We start from the raw sequence: 21802 nt of genomic DNA, 5'->3' as shown, positions 1-21802 counted from the left end.
ACTGGAAGGTTCTAAAAAAATGAATATATTTTTCAGGAGTAGAAAGGATGAAATTGTTTATCTTCACGGTTTATTTTCAACTTGGATTTTCCATAATTGCTGTTGCCACAAGGGGGCCCAGTGATTTCTAGTTACGCCCCTGACTACTACCTAAACTGGGGACACCTATAGACCTGGCTAATTATACTGCACTTAGAGGGGTGTGGGAATGTTTGGGTGGGAGGTCCGAGGTCCGTGGGGTTTGAAGGTCGTGTGGGGGGGGCATAAAATATTTTTGCTATGGGGCCCAGTCATTTCTAGCTACGCCCCTGCCTCCTGCTACTTTTTCTTTGTGCTGCTCCAGCCTCCAGGTTCCTGTTTAGTTCCTCTGCTCTCTAATAGCTGTATTGGTTATGCACATTGCTTCTCTTTGTACTGATGCTGTTCTGTGCACTGCACTAATCAGGTGCTCCCTAATAAAACGGACTCACATTTACACACTCACATTTACACATACAAACAATTGATTCCATATTTATATCCTGTTAAAATCACTTCTGAACTTAACTGCAGGTGCACAAAAAAGCAATGTTAGAGGATACATTTACTAATGCCAGATTTACACCTGAAATGATTGTGAACAAATGTCTTGGCCCCTTAAGATTTTACATGCTCATGTAGCTTCAGGCTTTATAAATGGAACATTGGGTTAGGTATGGGGAAGAGTGGGTACGTTTAATTGATGCTGCCCCATGATATACTTACCCGGGGCTTCCTCCAGCCCGTTGTAGCTGACATGTCCCACACAGCATCTCTGCTCGCAGCTGCCGTCTCCGGCGAAGGCGAACTTTTGCGGAAGTTCGATTCGCCCCCATAATGCTCCAGTGAGCAGAACTTTGACCCTCTACATCACAGTCAGCAGGCACATTTGTCGCCAATCAGACTGCACTCACTCCTGGAGCCCCACCTCCCCTTATAAAAGACAAGGTTCTCCTGTCGTTTTACTCACTTATCTGCCTACAGTAATTAGTTAAGGGACAGCTGCTGCCAGACTCTGCTAGGGAGAGTTTAGTTAGGCTCTTGTAGGCTTGTTCATTCCCTTACTCCCTCCTCCCTCGCTCCCTCCTCCCGGAGGGAGGAGGGACTTGTCTTCCAGGGAATTGTAGTGTTTCAAAAGCCAGCTTACATACCTTGGCTGGGAATTGAACCCAGGTCTGAGTGTGTGGTAGGTAGCTCACTTCACCACTATACCACCACCAACACTACATGCTGAAGCCAGCCTAGCATGCACCATTATGATATAGCCAAGAGAAAATTGCTTAAGAATTTGTAGTATGTCAAAAGCTAACTCACATTGGCCAGGAATAGAACCCAGGCCTACCGCTCTGTAGACTGCTATCCTAACCATTATACCACCAACACTACACACTACAATGCTACATGCTGAAGCCAGCCTAGCATGTACCATTGTGATATATCCAATAGAAAAATGAGCTTGCTTAAAGGAATACTATCGATTCACATATTTTTTTCAATTGACACAGGAATTGTTTGGGAAGTGCTGCTTAGTACTGGTGTATACATTTTAGTAGCAACTTCTTTGTTTACTGTTATCAAAATACATTCAAACTTTACTGACGCCAAAACTGACGGCTGACTGAGCCATGAGGAGAGGGGAAATTCCCCTCACACTTGATTAGTTAACTCTATGGCTTAGTGCACACCAAAAACCGCTAGCAGATCCGCAAAATGCTAGCAGATTTTGAAACGCTTTTTCTTCTTTTTCTGTAGCGTTTCAGCTAGCATTTTGCGGTTTTGTGAAGCGTTTTTGGTGTAGTAGATTTCATGTATTGTTACAGTAAAGCTGTTACTGTACAGCTACTGTAACAAAAAACGCCTGGCAAACCGCTCTGAAGTGCCGTTTTTCAGAGCGGTTTGCGTTTTTCCTATACTTAACATTCGCCTCCGCAATCCAAAATCTGCAGCAGCCCGGGAGTATGTGTTTCTGCAAAACGCCTCCCGCTCTGGTTTGCACCAGACCATTGAAATACATTACCCAAGCGTATCCGCAGCCGCAAGCGGATTGCAAAACGCAGCCGAACCGCTCTGGTGTGCACTAGGCCTATGTGTAGCTCTGTGTGTGACAGAGAGAGAGAGCTCCCAACAGCTGCAGATCCTGTGTCCTCTGTTTTTGATTGACCTGTCTGAAGAGAGCAGAGGAAATGTAACTAATTGTCACAGCTTTTCATACTGTTTTTGCTTTCAGAGTTTGATATGTTTGATATTTGCTTTCTGTAGTCTGATATGCAACTCTGGCTGTGCATTAAAGCAGACACCCCTTCTGCAATTGATTTGTCCCAATATAGCTAAATCCTACCCTCAATAAATTACAGCTTTTGCCTCTGATATTTAACATGAAAAGTATGAAAATGTTTACACAGCTACTTAGACATTATTTGCACACTGTCATTTTAGAACACTTGGGTATCGATAGTATTCCTTTAAGTATTTGTAGGATGTCAAAAGCCATATAGTATGTCAAAAGCCGAACCTTCCGCGAAAGTTCGCGAACAGGGTTCGCGAACTGAAAATCGGAGGTTCGCGACATCTCTAGTTGTCAGCCTGTCATGAAGTTTTGCACAACAGTGTAGAGGATTGTGATGGGGTCCCCACCTGTCATGTGCACCAGTGTTTGTGATTGTAATCTTTATCTTTGCAGCACCTAGTGTGCAGGTCAGTGATAGGGAGGGTGCGAAAGGGCTACCTGCACACAGTGCCCAGTGCTGGTCACTTAATCTATAATTATGTGAGACCGAGCTCTCTCTCCTGTCTATGGCCAATTCATTGCAGCTCCTGCTAGATTTGTATTGCACACACAGATGCAAGTACTTGCATCTTTTACTGGCTAACAGGCTGACTATAGACCAATTTAAATGGCAGAGTGCTGTACACTGAGAGGGCTGGTGCACACCAAAACCCGCTAGCAGATCCGCAAAATGCTAGCAGATTTTTAAACGCTTTTTTTTATTTTTATGAGGCGTTTTGCTAGCGTTTTGCGGATTGCTGCTGCGGTTTTCAGTATAGTAGATTTCATATATTGTTACAGTAAAGCTGTTACTGAACAGCTTCTGTAACAAAAACGCCTGCAAAACCGCTCTGAAGTGCCGTTTTTCAGAGCGGTTTGCGTTTTTCCTATACTTAACATTGAGGCAGAAACGCATCCGAAATCCAAAAAATGCCTCACCCAGGCATTTTTCGTTTCTGCAAAACGCCTGCCGCTCTGGTGTGCACCACCCCATTGAGATACATTGACCAAGCAGATCCGCAGCCGCAAGCGGATCTGAAAACGCCCAAAAAGCCGCTCGGTGTGCACCAGCCCAGAGTGAGCATTTGCTTCTCTTGTGGATTATGATGTTGCAAGGTGGGGGGCCATTTATTTAGAAGCATTATGTGCTACTGCTGATTACACTTATGGAAGACACTGGGCATGGTAAGCATTATATTGTGACTCTATTTAGTGAAACACTGATCTAATTGGCTTACTGAGGAGGGCTCTGTTATATGCATTTTATTGACTGGCGGCTTGTGGTAATCACTGATGGGCTACCGCTGTGCATGTGCTGCAGTTGTGGCTTGTGGCAGGGGCATAGCTAGAAATCACAGGACCCCGTAGCAAAGTTTTTGTTGGGGCCCCCTGCCCCCCCCCCCCCCCCCCCAACAAAAAAAGAGTGGCTACTGCTCATGCTTGGCTTGGGACAAATTCATCCTCCTTGCCAGGAGCATGCTGCACCTGCTAAGTAGCAAGATTTCTAAACTGCGCAGAAGCAAATGCTCCTGGCCACAGGAACACAATTGAGGAGGCGACCACAGCTGAGACAGCGCATGGGGTGACAGCAACATAGCAGTGCCAGGACGGTAAGGGACCTGAAAGATAAGGTAGGTAGAGATGAGACCCTATATAGGTAGCCAGAAGTAGCCCACTCAGTACAGGTAGCCAGATGATGACCGCCCATATAGGTAGACCAAATTAACCCCCTCAGTAAAGGAAGCAGAAGTACTCCGCAAACATAGGTAGGCAGAAGGACCCCAGTACCCCCCCCCCCCCCCAAACTAGTGAAGGTAGCCAGAAGCCCCCCCCCCCCCCTCGTCTTCCTTCCCATTAGGTAGGCAGAAGCTAGTGTGGGGAAAATGCATTAGAATTGGGGGTAGGTTAGGAAATAAATCTTGCATTGGTGAGGAGATATAGGGGATATAGCATTCGAAGTGTAGGTTAGTGTTAGGCAACAGGTGAGGGATTTAGCATTAGAAGGTAGGCAAGTCCTCACTAATGAGGTTTAGCATATAGATTAGGGTTAAGATGCCCAATAATGGTACAATCCTGCAGCTGATTGACCATTTCCAAATGCCACAGTAAACGTTTGGAAACCATTGGTCATGCCCATTAACAGCCAAATTTCCGCTAACCAATTTGATCCGATCAATGGAATCGATCAGTTTTGGATCGATTCCATTGATCTGATTGAATTGGTTAGTGGGAATTAAGCAGTTAATGGGCACAACTGATCATTTCCGATTCCCACGATGGAAACAGTCGCTTGGCCATGGGATTGTACCTTTAATGGTCCCCTTTAGGCACTAAATTGGTGTTGGGGAAGGTCTGTCTGGCATTCTGATAGAAATCCGCTTTTGAAGGGATCATTAAAGTGAACTTCTAACTAAAGGGGGAAAAAAGTCTCAGACCTCTTGCACACTACATGCGATTCTGATTTTTTTGTACGATCCGGTTTTTGATTCCGATTAAAAAAAAAAGTACTTTTTTTGTAATCAGAAACAATAATTGGATTGCATACAAAATAGGAATCACATGTAGTGTGCAAGAGGCCATAACTTACCTGCTGGGGCTTCTTCCAGCCCCCTGCAACCACCATGTGTCCTGGAGCAACTCTCCTGTCCCCTGTAGTGGCTACGTTTTTATTTTTTCGGCGACTAACCAATTGCTGGGCCACTGTGCCTGCACGGCCCTGGCTACGTGCGTCCTCGCTCACATCGCCGCCCTGCGCATTAAGAAAAAATTCATACTGTGCATGCACAGGGCAGCTACATGAGCGTGAGTGAGGACACGAATGGCCAGGACCGCACAGATGCAGTGGCCCAGCAACTGGCCAGTCACCGAAAACGAAACGTAGCTGCTGCGGGGGACTGGAGGATCGTTCCTAAACGGTGAGGGCACAGGGCGGCCGCAAGGGCTAGTAGAAGCTCCAAAATAAGTGAAACTTTTTTTCCCCTTTTTGTTAAGGTTCCCTTTAAACCTTAACAGAGGCATCCTCTAGGGAACTATAAGGCTCAGCAGGTCCTTGCACATAACATTCAGTTCTGGATGATTATGATCCAATTCTGTGTCATGTCTTAGTAAACTTAAAGAGACACTGAAGCGAAAAAGAAACAATGATATAATGAATTGGTTGTGTAGTACGGATAATTACTAGAACATTAGTAGCAAAGAAAATATTCTCATATTTTTATTTTCATTTATATAGTGTTTTTTATGACATTGCATCATTCTCTAATATTTGCAGTTTACACACTACTCAGCATTTTACATGATTTTACAGAGCAGGGCAGTGAACTATTGTCCTGTCCTCTGCAGAGAAAAAAAAATACAGTGACTGACAGTTGAGATAACAAGCTTCAGAAAACAGAGCTCTCTGTGACTTTGAAAGTCGTGGATCTCAATGGCTCTTTTGCATACATAACTGGAGTTTCTTACCTTTCCTGTACTGGAAACAATATTAGACTTATGAATCTACTCCTAATGTTTTATTTCTTAGCTGTACTACACATACAAATCATTCTATCATTTTTTTGCTTCAGTGTCTCCTTAAAGCATGCCTGAACTGAGAGGAATAAGGAGGCTGCCATATTTATTTCATTTTATGCAATGCAGATTCCCTGCCTGTCTTGCTGATCCTCTGCTTCTAATGCTGGATACACACGATGCGTTTCTGTGTGTGTGTGTGGGAGGGTGTTGGAGAAGGCGAGAGGACAGACCCGTGGCCCAGCTGCCAACGGTTCACAAACCAGCAGGGTTGGGGACCCCTGCTTTAGAGTGTACTTGTAGGCAGGGCCAGATTTACTATAAGGCACTGCAGGCACGTGCCTACAGGTGCCTGATGGAAAGGCGTCTCACTCCCCTCCCTGAACACCTCCCTGCTACCCTATGCTGAGTCACGAGCAGAGTGTAAATGAGAGGTTACTCAACCAGTCTCAACATTCCACTGATGAGATCTCCTTTCAGTCAGGGGCACCACAAGCTACTTAATACTGAGGGTACCTCTGGCTAACTAATGCTAAAGGGCACCTGTAGCTATTTATGATGGGTAAGGGAGAAGTGACATTTGGGCCAGCCAGCACACTTGCGTTGCGGTTCGGCAGGGTTTGTGGGTTCCTGGAGGCCAAAGTTTAGGATGCCTGGACATCTGTGCCTATAGGTTCCTGTGAGGGAAATCCGGGCCTGCCTGTAGGGAATATGCCCCGGGGGGGGGGGTACTACTTGCCTCTGTAGGAGGGAGCCTCTGGATACTAAGAGCCTTCCCCCTTTCTCCTATGTAGACGCAATCCAGCGATGGCATCCCCCAAAAATTTGCCGGCGGTGCGCAGTAGTGGCTGCAGCACACAGCAATATTTACATCTGCGCTCCTGCACAGATGCAGAACCAGCTTCCCCTTGGGTTCCAGTAGAAATTACTGAACCAGATCGGATCCGCTCTACTGCACAGGTGCGAGTGGAGTCAGTGGCGTAGCTACAAACCTCTGGGCCCCGATGCGGAATCTGGATGTGGGCCCCCCCCCCACGGCAACAACAGCCCCCCCTCCCCCGGCAACACCTGACACACACACATATCCGAATCCCTATAGCCAGCTATAGGTCCCCCCAGTATAGGTAGCCAGGCATAGGTACGCCAGTATAGTTGCCCCCGGTATAGGTTAGCCAGGTAGGTGCCTCCAGCATAGGTAGCGAGTATAGTTGCCCCCAGTATAGGTTAGATAGGCAGGCGCCGCCAGTACAGGTTAGCTAGGTGGGTGCCTCTAATATAGGTAGCCAGAATAGTTGCCCCCAGCATAGGTTAGATAGGTAGGTGCCCCCAGTATAGGTTAGTTAGGTAGGTGCCTCCAATATAGGTAGCCAGTATAGTTGCCACCTGTATAGGCTAGCTAGGTGCCCCGAATACAGGTTAGACAATTAAGTGCCCCCAGGTTAGATAGGTAGGTGCCCCCCAGTATAGGTTAGATTAGGTAGCTGCCCCCCAGTATAGGTTAGATGAGGTAGGTGCCCCCCAGGATAGGTTAGGTAGCTGCCCCCCAGGATAGATTAGGTAGCTTTCCCCCAGGATAGGTTAGAGTAGGTAGCTGCCCCCCCGGATAGGTTAGAGTAGGTAGCTGCCCCCCAGGATAGGTTAGGTAGGTAGCTGGCCCCCCAGGATAGGTTAGGTAGGTAGCTGGCCCCCCCAGGATAGGTTAGGTAGGTAGCTGGCCCCCCAGGATAGGTTAAGTAGGTAGCTGCCCCCCCAGGATAGGTTAGGTAGCTGCCCCCCCAGGATAGGTTAGGTAGCTGCCCCCCCAGGATAGCTTAGGTAGGTAGCTGCCCCCCCAGGATAGCTTAGGTAGGTAGCTGCCCCCCAGGATAGGTTAGGTAGGTAGCTCACCCCCCAGGATAGGTTAGGTAGGTAGCTGGCCCCCCAGGATAGGTTAGGTAGGTAGCTGGCCCCCCAGGATAGGTTAGGTAGGTAGCTGCCCCCCAGGATAGGTTAGGTAGGTAGCTGGCCCCCCAGGATAGGTTAGGTAGGTAGCTGGCCCCCCAGGATAGGTTAGGTAGGTAGCTGGCCCCCCAGGATAGGTTAGGTAGGTAGCTGGCCCCCCAGGATAGGTTAGGTAGGTAGCTGGCCCCCCAGGATAGGTTAGGTAGGTAGCTGGCCCCCCAGGATAGGTTAGGTAGGTAGCTGGCCCCCCAGGATAGGTTAGGTAGGTAGCTGGCCCCCCAGGATAGGTTAGGTAGGTAGCTGGCCCCCCAGGATAGGTTAGGTAGGTAGCTGGCCCCCCAGGATAGGTTAGGTAGGTAGCTGGCCCCCCAGGATAGGTTAGGTAGGTAGCTGGCCCCCCAGGGTAGGTTAGGTAGGTAGCTGCCCCCCAGGATAGGTTAGGTAGGTAGCTGGCCCCCCAGGGTAGGTTAGGTAGGTAGGTAGGTCGCTAGCTGCCCTCTCCCTCCCTTCCTCTCCCCCTCAGATGCAGAGTTCGCAGCGCACGGAAGCGCTGTAGGCGGAACTCACCTCCGTCCCTGCGCCGCTGGTCTCCTCCCGCTCTGTATAGATGTTGTTACACACTGCTTCCTGTTTAGCCGGAAGCAGTGTGTAACAGCAGATCTATGCAGAGCGGGAGGAGACCAGCGGCGCTTGGAACGCAGGCAGGTGAGTTCTGCCTACAGCGCTTCCGTGCGCCGCGCACTCTGCATCTGAGGGGGGGGGGCCCGGGGAGAGGTCGGGCTGCCCTCCCCACGGCTGCAGCTCCCCCCTCCCAATAACGCACGCAGGGATCTCCGAGTCCAAACGGACATGGGCCCCCCGGGCCCCTCCCCCGCCTCTTCAGGAGCCGGGCCCGGTCGCCGAGGCGACCGTTGCGACCACAGGCCCTACGCCCCTGAGTAGAGTGCATCTGCGCAGTAGAGTGGACCCGATTGGGTTTGGCTTATTACCACCGAAACCTAAGGGGAAGCTGGTACTGCGTCTGCACAGAAGCAGATAGATAAATACTTGCTGTACGTAAATAACATTTGTATTGCACTGTCCACATTTTGATTTTAGTGATTTTACTACAGTAAAAAAAGAGTAACCAAAGTAGTCAGGAGCACCAAGATGGACAATATACGGTGTCCCTCGGTCTCACCCCAGTACCCAAGGGGTCACCACAGCATTCAGATCACAAGGCCTTTTTAAGGATGACTTTGAGCAACTTGAAAAAGGCCTTGTAAGTCCGAAACAGCGTCTGTCGTTGCTGTCATGCTGGAAATAAAGTAATTGAGCTTACATCTCTCAAGTGTGGTGCCGGTCTTTAAGATCTGAATACAGTAAAAAAAGAGAAAATCCTTCTTAGCATTTCCCATTTTAACTGTGGCTATTTTGAAGCCAATCCTTATGTCATTTCCTCCCTTACTCTCCTCTGCCTGATTTGCCCGCCCTTCACTATAGAAAGTGCATTGTCTCAGCATGAGAAATATTGGCCAATCAGAGAGGAACAGAGGTGTGGAAGGGGAGCACAGGAGGGAAAGAGGCTTCCGCCAATCAGGCTGCTGAGGGGAAGTAGAGAAGCAAAAATGGTCAACCCAGCATGCCCTGCAACTTCCTTTTTGTGTACCAGATTTTGTGTGTACCAAATAAGTCAGGTAAACAGCTGAATCATCATTTATCAACAGAAAAAAGTAATAGTGATTCTTACTTTTGGATTGCCTGGTTAGCATCCATATTACTTGTTTACCAGATAAAAATAAAGACCGTGTGCATATGTTAGTGCACACAATTTAGCCTTAGTTGAAATAAGTACTGCTTGCATGCTGAGTGTAGGTGGTTTTAGCTTTGTATTTTGAATGTGTGAAAATGTGAAAAGGCAAACGCGCTTTGCACTATAGGCACAGTAATTGGGTGTTAAAGTTGGCACAGTAAAACCAGGTATTACAGCACAACACAGGTTGGTGAGCCATCCCTAAAATAGCAAAGGTGAGATTAGGGTTAAGCTGGCCACTAACGGTCCAATTTCTAGCGAAAAATCGTTAGAGCGATCAGAAATTCTGATCGGATTGGTTGTAAATAATCTCCATTGGTGAACACAATCGATTATGAACGAGTGAAAAAAATGTCGCCCGAATGAATTTTCGTCGAACGAAAATTTGGATTTTCTTGGTGGTCGTGATAGATAGGAAGCAATGATTGGTTAGTTGATGGTGTAGTGAACGATTTTTCGTCCGATCAGAATTTCTGATCGCTCGAACGATTTTTCGCTAGAAATTGGACTGTTAGTGGCCAGCTTAATGTTCCTCACAGCTGGTTAAGAGATCGTATTTCCCTGTAGCCAGGGAGCGCACACACACACACACACACACACACACACACACACACACACACACACACACACACACACACACACACACACACACACTTGCTACTGTATATTGTACATTGTGGGTACATTATACAGTAACTAGGAAACACGTTTGCTACTGTATATTGTACATTGTGGGTACATTATACAGTAACTAGGGATGGCAATGCTCATGGAGAGGCATGTGATCAGTATGATCAGCTGACATATTTGTAGGTCTCTGATTTGATGGTCATGATCATGCGTTAAACCAGGAAGTCATCACACCAAAATCAGAGCCTATTGATTAAGCTGATCGCATGCTTCTCCATGAGTTCTCCTAAGCATTACCATCCCTAATTCTAAGATAACGTATTTGTGCGTGAGAGAATGAATATTGGCAGATAGAAAGAAATTTTCCTAATACTTACCTGACTTATCTAATGTAAAAATGAACGCCACTAGCTGCAATTGAAGAGATTAATTAACATGACCAGTTAATGCTTGGCAGGTGGTGACTTCCATTTGCTCTTAGAGGGAGGAGGCACCCCAAAAAAGAAACTATTAGCATATGAAAGAAGTATAAAAAAAGTTAGCTTACCTCTATGAAGAAGGAGATAGCCGTAAGCGGTAACACACTTATTAATTAGAAAATCAGACACTTAGTTCATAACGCGTTTCGGGAATCAGTCTGCTTCATCAGATCAGTAAGAAAAGTATCTTTATATAAGCTTTTTTCCTGCTAGGAACGCCTCTCCATGTGCTCATAGCAGGAAAAACGCTCGTAACGCTCTTATTCAGACTCTTTTCTTACTGATCTGATGAAGCGGACTGTGATTCGCGAAACGTGAGTGTTTGATTTTCTATTTCTCTTCTCTTTTTCTTCATAGAGGTAAGCCAACCTTTTTTATACTTCTTTCATATGCCAATTGTTTGTTTTTTGTGGCGCCTCCTCCCTATGAGTGTTAATTACACCAGCCTCCATATATTGGGGAGCAGGTTAGTGTTATGGGGCTTTTTACCACTAAACCCTATCTTATTCTGGAGTGCGACCTGTGACATCCTAGAGACAAGAGCCTGAGTGTTCCTCACTGCCTTTAATACTGTGGTTGCGAGTCTTGCAAACCACACTTTTGAGTATATTTTATATTTTAACTTGGCTCGTAGTCTTGATATACACCAGGGGTCAGGAGCCATTTTGGCGGAGAGAGCCATAAATGCCACATTTTAAAATTGTATTCTGTGAAAGCCATATAATATGTTTCAAACTGGCAGTGTGCATGCGCAGCAGAGGGCTCACGTCCCTGTTGCCATGGTGATGTGTATATAGTTGATCCGCCGGGCAGCGGAAGTGTCAGTGTCAGACACGTCTTTAGCTTCTCTTGGGTGTCAGCAACTTCAGCAATTTCCCCGAGAGCCATACAGGAGAAATACTGACTAACAGCTTGTACAATTATCTAGCTGACTTGGAGGTTGCGTCACTCTGTAGGATGAGATCCCTGCACTTTGGCCCAATAGGCTGCCTGTCAAGTGTCACTACAAAGTCACTGGACCTGACAGGATACAGGGTGGAATAATGGGAGCGGCCGTTACATTTGGGGGGAGCGCGAGTAAGTAGCGTGCCTACTTTGAAAATGTTACTTGCGCTGCCACACTAAACTGCGCTGCTTGAGCAGTGTAACTTAGTGAATCAACCCAACTGATCTGTCTGTGAGCCAGATGTAGCCATCAGGAGCCACATCTGGCTCCCGAGCCATAGGTTCCCTACTCTATACTACACTATCAGGGGCTCCTGGTGTGTCTGTCTCGTTTTTATTTCCTCTCGAAGGTCCACACACCACTACTTCCATTTGCGAGCATTGCTTCCATTTCCTGGGTGTGGAGATGCATGTGTAACAGGCATTTTTTGTTGGCCGTACTGGATATTGAAATGTTTCTGCTGCAAATGTCTCTGGGTTGAAGAAAAAAAAAATCATACTGCTCTGCTTGAGCAACCTGCCTACACATCTGCTGGAGAATATGCCTCCACCAGTAAGTTTCAGAGGATCAAAGCATGAAAAGCTGGGCGCTTCACACTGTGTAAGCTTTATAACTGAATTACCAAAGGTATTGATTGATGCAATGTTTTAAGGTGCCAGCCCAGAATGAAGTCTCTATTTTTACCTGTTGCCAAGTGGTGTAACTGTTAGAGAAATGATGTAGTGAGCCACTTGCTGCTGTCTGCACACCTTCATAGCTTTGTGATATATTTGACTAAATAAGGTCGTTAGTCAGCATTACAATGCCAGAGCATAAATGTAAATGCTTGAAAGAGGAGCTTTAAAGAGAACCCGAGGTGGGTTTGAAGAATATTATCTGCATACAGTGGCTGGATCTGCCTATACAGCGCAGCCTCTGTTGCTATCCCAAACCCCACTAAGGTCCCCCTGCACTCTGCAATCCCTCATAAATCACAGCCACACTGCTGACAAACAGCTTGTCAGAGCTGGCTGTGTTTATCTCTGTAGTGTCAGTCTGCTGCTCTCCCCGCCTCCTGCAGAACTCCAGTCCCCGCCTGCATCCCTTCCCTCCCTGCTGATTGGAGGGAAGGGACGGGGGCAGGGACCGGAGCTCTGCAGGAGGCGGGGGAGCAGCTGAGACTGACACTACAGATGTAAACACAGCCTCACAGCACGGCTGTGATATATGAGGGATTGCAGAGTGCAGGGGGACCTTAGTGGGGTTTGGGATAGCAACAGAGGCTGGGCTGTATAGGCAGATCCAGCCTCTGTATGCAGATAACATTCTTTAAACACACCTCGGGTTCTCTTTAACCAAGGAAGGAACTTCATCCCAATCAGTAGCTGATATACCCCCTTTCCCACTTGAAATCTTTTCTTGAATAGATCATCAAGGCTGGCAGTATTGCTGATATTGTGGTGAAACCCCTCCCACAGTGTGGTGTCATGACCAAGGTCCTGACAGTTTGCTGTCTGTGAACCTTGTTGCATTGTGGGAAATAACTGCTTTTTCCAACTACCAAGCAAGCAATATCTCCCTCTGTGCATATAACTCCAGTAACAAATATTCAGTACAGATCACCTGGCAGGACTAAAGATGTCACCACCAGTGATACATTTTAGAATGTAAATCAGGGAGAGGAAAGGTTCGACAAAGAGCAAACACTGACTAAATAATATATAAATAAATATTGTCAAAAATAAGTAATTTTTATTCATTATGTGATTTTCACTACAGTTCCTCTTTAAATGTCCTAAGTTGTTGTTAGCGTTAATTATTTTTGTACAGGAATAGTTTATATACCTGGTCTAAGGCTGTGTTCCCACTATAGCGGAAAACTGACTTTTTTTGTCTGTTTTATCGCATTGGAAAAGCTGACAGTTGACATATCCTGTTTTGTAAATACCTTTGGTGGGCCCTGAAAGTTTGAGGGGTCTTCCTGGTTTGGAACCAGATGACGGTGTGGAGCTCATTCTAACCTTTTACACCTTCCTCTTCAGTTCCCTGTGGTCATCAGGAGGTTGGCATGGCGATGGGTACCCATGGGATCCTTTTATATGCCAACCACTTAATGGGCAGTAGCAAAATGAGTCCGCACCACATAAGTACAGTAATAGTAGTAAAAAAAGCTGAAACACATTAAAAGCAGTAACCGACACTATTTCTGGTGCCTACCCTTTGTTAAACTGCATAGCCATACAAAAACTGCTGTAAAGGGAACCTAAACTGAGAGGGATATGGATGTTTCCTTTTAAACAATACCAGTTGCCTGGCAGTAGTGGTTGAATCACACACACCTGAAACAAGCATGCAGCTAATCCAGTCTGACTTCAGTCAGAGCACCTGATCTGCATGCTTGTTCAGGGGCTGTGGCTTAAAGTATTAGAGACACAGGATCAGCAGGAGAGCCAGGCAACTGGAATTATTTTAAAAGAAAAATCCATATCCTTCTCAGTTTAAGTTCCCTTTAAAGGACAACTGTAGTCAACGGTATATGGAGGCTGCCATATTTATTTACTTTGAAACAATACTAGTTGCCTGGCAGCCCTGCTGATCTATTTGCCTGCAGTGGGGTCTGAATCACACCAGAAACAAGTATGCAGCTAATCTTGTCAGATCTGACAATAATGTCAGAGACGCCTGATCTGCTGCATGCTTGTTCAGGGGCTATGGCTAAAAGTATTAGTATCCTATAAGGATCAGCAGGACACAGCCAGGCAACTGGAATTGTTTAAAAAGAAATAAACATGGCAGCCTCCGTATACCTCTCACTGCAGTTGTCCTTTAAATACACCTACAGATCAAGATGCACCAATCAGCACCAACTGACCTCAAGTGGGGGACCTGATGGGGAAGTTTTTCCTTAAAGAGTAACTGTCAGGCTGCAAAAGCTAATTTAAACCTCTATTCTCCTGTGTTAAACAGTTAAGAAGGAAGTCAAAAAGGCAATACTAAAGTTAAAAATCTCTCTTCGTTTTGATGTGTGCTTATCAGCAAAGCTGTTAGACCCAAGCTCTTAAGAAGCCGAGAGCCGCATACCATACAGCAAAGCATTCTGGGGCCCTCCCCTCGGCTGCTATTGATAAGTTACAGGGCTCGTGTTACAAAAGCAGCAGCTCACAACATTGAAAAAACTCCCGGCAGAGTACACTGCAGGAGTCCGCTATTGTTCCTAGCCACATGGCTAATTAATATTCACTGCACAGTAGTGTTTTACATTACCGATCTTTTGTGTGAGTGAATCATCAGGAAGCAGGCAGGACATGACGACACATTTGGCTTCATAGGAGACAGACAAACATGGAACCTGCCATGAGCTGTCAGGAGCATCATTCTCTGCAAATACTATATAAAACTTCTGTGAAATCCAAACGTGGACAGTGAAATGCATATGTAATGTAAGTACAGCCAATCTTTAGCTACTGATATATGTGTTTATTTTCTCTGAGACCCTATACCTAACAGCTCCTCTTTAACATGCAAAATACTCATGCATATGCAACAACCCTATCCATCAGCTGAATCAATACACTGCCATTTGTACTCTTCCCCTCCCTCCCCCCACACACACACCTTTATCCATGCTACAAACGTTTTCATAGGCTACACATCTTCTTGGGGGAGGGTGACATGTGGGCTCAGGGTCACACTAGCATTGGAATTTCTTGATTTGAGACTGAGGGGTGCCTAACTGACAACACAATTTGCAAAAATGCAGGAAAGCTACATCTTCTAATGCAATTCTGTATGCTGCATGCTGCCATCGCCCATCTTTAATGAAGCATCTATCACATTATTCATTTATTCGTTTATGGAACACATCTACCTTTTTTCATTAAAACATTAAGAAAAACAAGAGTTTGCTTTCTTAAAACAGAAAGAATTTGCGATAATTCAGGTTGGAGTGAGCTTGAGATGTCTCCCAGTGCATCACTGCTGAATATATGCAAATTAACCATTGTTACCCTTAGAAGCTAAACACAGCTCCAGAACCGCTGGAATGCAATGATGTGTCAGTTTGTTAATTTGTACAGAGCCATAATAATCCAACATGCATACAGACTGTTTCGGATTGTTTGATCCTCATAAGTGCATGTCATGGATTAATTTGGCTCTATGCAGTAGGGCTTGTAACACCGAGAGGTACAGACTAACCAGGCAGCAAGCTCATGGTGAAGTAGAACTCATTGGAGTGTGTGAGGGGCTACAATGGTCCTAAAATACTAAGAAAAACAAGAGTTTGCTTTCTTAAAACAGAAAGAATTTGCGATAATTCAGGTTGAGTGAGCTTGAGATGTCACCCAGAGCATCACTGCTGAATATATGCCCTACTCCATAGAGCCAAATTAATCCATGCCATGCACTGATGAGGATCAAACAATCCGAAACAGTCTGTATGCATGTTGGCTTATTATGGCTCTGTACAAGCTGACACATTATTGCATTCCAGCGGTTCTGGAGGTGTGTTTTGCTTCTAAGGGCAACAATGGTTAATTTGCATATATTCAGCAGTGATGCACTGGGAGACATCTCAAGCTCACTCCAACCTGAATTATCGCAAATTCTTTCTGTTTTAAGAAAGCAAACTCTTGTTTTTCATTAAAACATGGTAATGATACAAATAAATGTAATATAGATAATAGGTCAACTGACAATCAATATTCAAAAACACATTTTTAAGGTTTTTATTTCTTTAATGACTTTCTCTTACTCCCTGAAGCAGAGTTCAGTGGCTGTGGAGTGAGTGTGGGATGTTGTATTTGCTGCTTGACTCAATATCTATGTTACATTTATTGTGTCATTACTTTGTTCTAATGAGTCAATAATAATTTTAGCAATGAGTACCTGTATTTTGCTATATTGTTTGAGGCTGGGGAACCCTGAAAAACCTGATAAGCAGCCAGTAGTGTAGGGTTCACCATAGCGGCTGCTACGGGGCCACTTGGTCTTGGCCAGCCAATAGGGGATTTGCTTCGGTCCCCGTGGAGACCCTCGGCGAGCCCCCTGAGGTGCAGAGTAAGCAAGCGGTGCACTGGGGAGAAGTGACGTACCTCTCAGTGCGCTACGTGGGTCACGTGACAAGAGAGGGCGCTGTAATCCTAGAGATGGCCACGCATGGAGAAGGAAGAGTGTTGCTGGTATCCGAAAGAAGCATGGGGGAGGGGGGGTTCCCAATAAATATTTTTGCAATGAGGTCCCATGATTTGTAGCTACACACCTGTAGGCAGCTGATATTGTTAAATTGTGCCACAATTCCTTTTTGTTAATAGGAAACTCTCTTCTGACAAACTTAGGGCTATGGCTAACTACAGCACTTTTAGCCACACTTTGGATTCCATTCCAAAAGCACTATGCTAATTAAATTCAATTCAATTCAATGGAGCGGAGGCCGCAGAGCAATTGCCATTTGCTGATATCTCAATCTTGGGTCCTGAAGAATTTTCAGAGTGGTTGAATAGAGTCAAGTGATTGGGGCTATAGTAATTTAAATTTTACATGAAACCTCCTCAGATAGTAACCCCCGAGTCAGGCTCGGACCCGGAAATCCGCAGCTCAGAGTTGTAACCCCGAGCCTTACTTGGGGTAGCCACCGGGAGGTATGGAGAAGGAAGCTCGTTGCACAGCGGGCAGTTGTAATTCATCTTCCCTGGGATCCACACGGTGGCAGCCATTCTTCTTCCTGTCCTCAGAGAGGCTGTTGAAACCTCTGGTAAGATTGCTTCTGTAAGGTAAAAGTTATATTGTAAGATCAGCGGGGCACTCATGGCGGTGGAACGCAGAGACCTGGGCTGAGGCGCAAGGTTCCGGGTCTTGGCAGGCCACTGACTTCACTGGAGCGCAGCCTGGCGCACAGCTCCCATTGAATAGGCGGCGGACACGCTTTCAGTATGCGCTCCGCCGCTGTAAACAGTAACCACGAGTGTGTGTTGCATATCAGCTGACACGCTGAGCTTCTATTGGTTGTTTTCAATTCTGTTTGTTTCTGATTGGTTAGTCCTTGTATTTAAGCATGGTGAGCGCCCCCAGACATCGCCCGTGATAGCATTGCTGGATATGTGCTCACAAACCATTTGACTCCTGTTGCCGATTCTGCCTTGTATCTTGGGGCTTGATGACACAGGTGCAAGAGGGCTCGCACCTGCGCGGTAGCAAGCAGCTGCTCAAGAGTGGCTGTGAACTTCCAGAAGATCCTAGAGTCCATCGGTGGTCTCAAGGAGGATATGGGAAAGCCTCTGGGAGATGGGCAAGTATCTAACTTGACCCCTTTCTTAATTCACAGGTTTGCTTTAAGCTCGGCTGGGGCAGCTGATTAAAACCACCTCGGTCTTGTATTTTAGCATCTAGCACGAGTACAGCAGCCCCCTGATGTTGCCTGCAGATCTGGCATGGTTTAGCGACTAACGATGCCCAATTTACTTTATCTTACTTTATAGTAACAGATGCATTGCTAGCCTGTACAGAACTCCTGTACAGAACTCTGCCCCAAACTGTCACCCAAGGGATTGAGTCAGGTATTTTATTTACCAAAGCACTTGCCAAAATTGTGTGCAAGCGTGTAAGGAAGCCATGTTTGTATAGATCCTGTCCAGGGAGTGCTTTTGTAAAGAATAAAAGTAACATTCAGAATCTTCCATGAGGAGATGAACTAGTCCAAGATCTATCAGCTTTTTTCTGCCTACTGTATATACAGCAACATTGGAATTTTTAGTGCATTTTACTCTTGAAGAAATCTACATTTTATATGTATCCGTTTTAAATTTTAACTTTTTGGTGATTGTGATCCTTTCTACATCATTTAAGAGATCTGAAAGTCCTAAGTTATATGCACATTGGCTAAGACATGGTTCACACATAACTGATACAAAACTGACAGAACTGGACTGGAAATGTACAGATTTATGTGTGAACCAAGTCTTAATGCCAAATGGAAACATTTTTGTGGAAAAATCACGAAGATATCTAACATGAGCACACATGACCCCCGGCACCAGCATCAACATGGGGATTGAATCTGTTATGTTGTGTAAGTTGCCCATACCAAACCTACAAATTACCGTATATACTTGAGTACAAGTCGGCCTCGTGTATAAGTCGATTCTAATATTCAACCCTCTTAAGCTGTAAATGTTTTATTTACTCAAGTATAAGTCTACCCAGCAAAGTTAATGGCTGCACTTAAGGCTCAGGAGGGGTTAATGACTGCACTGCATACAGCATTGCAGCCAATAACTCCTCCTGTCCCTTAAGTGCAGCCAATACCTCCTCCAGGCCCTCAAGTGCTGCAATTATTCACTTCCTTTTATGCAGCCCAGTATTTCCCCTTAGCCCCTGTCCTTGTTAATTATTGTGGCCAGGACATTCACACCTGTGTTTTCTTGGCATTGCCTTTCCTCAAAGTATTACTTACCACAGGGCACATCGCTGCAAATGAGAATGTCACTAATAGTATACACATTTCTCAACACTCTCAGTGTTACTTATGACTCGTGTACAAGTCGACCCCTATACTTTTATGAAGTGAATCAGACCTAAATTTCTAGACTTTTACTCGAGTATATACAGTAGTTAATACATTAATAAAAATAGCTTTGCTCGTGGGTCTTTAATCTTTTTGTATTGTTAAATGGCAGCAAAAATTGCTTTAAAACAAATGTGAAAATAAACTGATGAGATAAACAATTGTATCTATGATCCGGCTCCTAAATAGTTGTAACAGACACTATACTGTCAAAAAGCATTAGTATAAATGGCCGCTGTCTCCCATTAGCGCAATCTATGTCACAGGCCATAATGTGAATGGTCACCGACAGGCATGACACGTTCAATATAAATCCACACGATTGATGGCCGTCTGAATGTGCTAAAGTGCAACACCCACAAGACAAGAGGCTCTATGTAGAAAACACTCCAACAGTGTTTGGCCCACTCACCACCGGAGCATAAGGGTGGGTGCAAAAAAAGTCACAACGGGTCACAAAACTCCCTAACAAGCTGTCTGCATGGTACGGAAGGCTTACAGCATCAGATGAAATTCTAGTTATGTTGATGTCCTCATGAGTTTGTTGTTCACATTCATGTTACATTATATTTGTAGAGACTATCTAATGCCGTTCCTTTATAAAAAGTCATCTTGGTTGTAGAAAGTCAATTATTGTAAATTTGAGCACCTTTTAAGTTGAATTCGTGAAATAAATGAACTTTTGCATGATATTCTAATTTTTTGAACTTCACCTGTGCATGCTTAAAGAGAAACTCCGACCAAGAATTGAACTTTATCCCAATCAGTAGCTGATACCCCCTTTTACATGAGAAATCTATTCCTTTTCATAAACAGACCATCAGGGGGCGCTGTATGACTGATGTTGTGGTGAAACCCCTCCCACAAGAAGCTCTGAGTACCGAGGTACTTCTGGCAGTTTCCTGTCTGTGAACCCTGTTACATTGTGGGAAATAGCGGTTTACAGCTGTTTCCAACTGCCAAAGCCGCAAGCAGCAGCTACATCACTTGCCAACAGTAAAAATGTCACCATGTTATAAATGTCAGAATATAAATCAGGGATTTAAAATATTTTACAATGGGCAAACACTGACTAAATCATTTATACATAATTATTCAAAAAATGAAGCACTTTTTTATTACATTATTTTCACTGGAGTTCCTCTTTAAAGGAACCTAAACTGAGAAGGATATAGATTTTTCCTTTTAAAATAATACCAGTTGCCGAACTCTCCTGCTCATCCTGTGTCTCTAATACTTTTAGCCACAGCCCCTGAACAAGCATGCCGATCAGGGGCTCTGACTGAAGTCAGACTGGATTAGCTGCATGCTTGTTTCAGGTGTGATTCAGCCACCACTGCAGCAAAAGTGATCAGCAGGACTGACAAGCAACTGGTATTGTTTAAAAGGAAACCTCCATATCCTCTCAGTTAATGTTCCCTTTAACATACTGTAAATACTGTGCATAAATAGGACAGTCCTAGAATCCCACAATCTTATTTTGTGTTTAAAAGCTAAAAAAATTAAGATTAATGTTTTTATGTCTCAGCTGAATGACACTATCTTAAATGTTTTACAGCCACCATCTTGAACTATTGACCTTTTTATCCATTCCCTACATTTAAGAAAACCTGTATTGAGAAAAACCTCCCCTGAGGGGTACTCACCTTAGGTGGGGAAAGCCTGCGGATCCTATCGAGGCTTCCCCCGTCCTCCTCGGTCCCGCGGTGGCGGAGAGAAAGCTAACCGAACAGCGGGGATGTAAATATTTACCTTCCCGGCTCCAGTGCAGGCGCAGTATCGGCTCTCCCCCTCGGAGATAGGCGGAAATAGCGGATCGCTGTCAGGCCACTCTACTGCGCAGGCGCAAGTCTCCTGCGCCTGTGCAGTAGAGCGGACCCGACAGAGATCGGCTATTTTTGCCTATCTCCGTGCGGAAAGCCGCAACAGCGCCCCCACTGGAGCCAGGAAAGGTAAATAAATCAGCGCTTATCAGCGCTTGTTAGGCTTGTCGAGGGAGGATTCCGGGACACTTCGGGGGAGCCAGCGCTGGACTGCCTAATAAAGCTACAGGGGAGGGAGAAGCCTCATTGGGACCTTGAGGCTTCCCTCTCCCGAGGTGAGTAGCCCCTAGGGGAACTTTTTTTTTATACAGGTTCTCTTTAAGAGCTGTTTCTCTGCTGTGAAAAAGTTCTGTAGTCTATGATTGGTTATCAGTAAGACTTATACTACAGTCTGACTGAAGCACCAATTTAGAGACTAGTTTTATGCAGGATTGGAATTGAACATACACATGTTTATCTCATCATGTCACATATCAGTTCAGGTGCACTTTAACCACTTTACCCCCCGCGGTACGGATTTCTCCGTCCCTTTTTCCACCCTTATAAAACCAAGGGACGGAGAAGTCCGTACCTCCCGCGCTACCGCCGCTGTCTGCGCTCCTGCCGCTCGTGCGCGCGCTCCTGCCGCTCATGCACGCCGCCGCCTGCTCGCCCGGAGATCAATGAACGGGAAAATCCATTCCCGTTCGTTGATCTAAGCCCCTGTAATGATCTGCTGCTTCTATGAAAAACAGCGCGATCATTGTGATTTTCCCAGCCTCATAGTGCTTCCTGTAAGCGTCCTTCCAGACGCTTACAGGTTGCATGAACACAAACTCACTGTGGCTATCTTGTGGCCAAATAGTAAAACTACACCT

General features: G+C 45.5%; 1 protein-coding gene across 1 annotated transcript in view; it reads left to right on the top strand.

The window, feature by feature from the left end:
• Positions 1-21802, top strand: part of LOC137526098 (BAI1-associated protein 3-like) — a 279756-nt gene that overhangs the window by 5453 nt on the left and 252501 nt on the right. The window lies entirely within an intron of this gene.

The sequence above is a fragment of the Hyperolius riggenbachi genome, chromosome 7 (genome assembly GCF_040937935.1).
Source record: "Hyperolius riggenbachi isolate aHypRig1 chromosome 7, aHypRig1.pri, whole genome shotgun sequence".
NCBI lineage: Eukaryota > Metazoa > Chordata > Amphibia > Anura > Hyperoliidae > Hyperolius > Hyperolius riggenbachi.
Note: the sequence above shows the minus strand (reverse complement) of the source record. Positions and strands in the feature narration are given on the sequence as shown.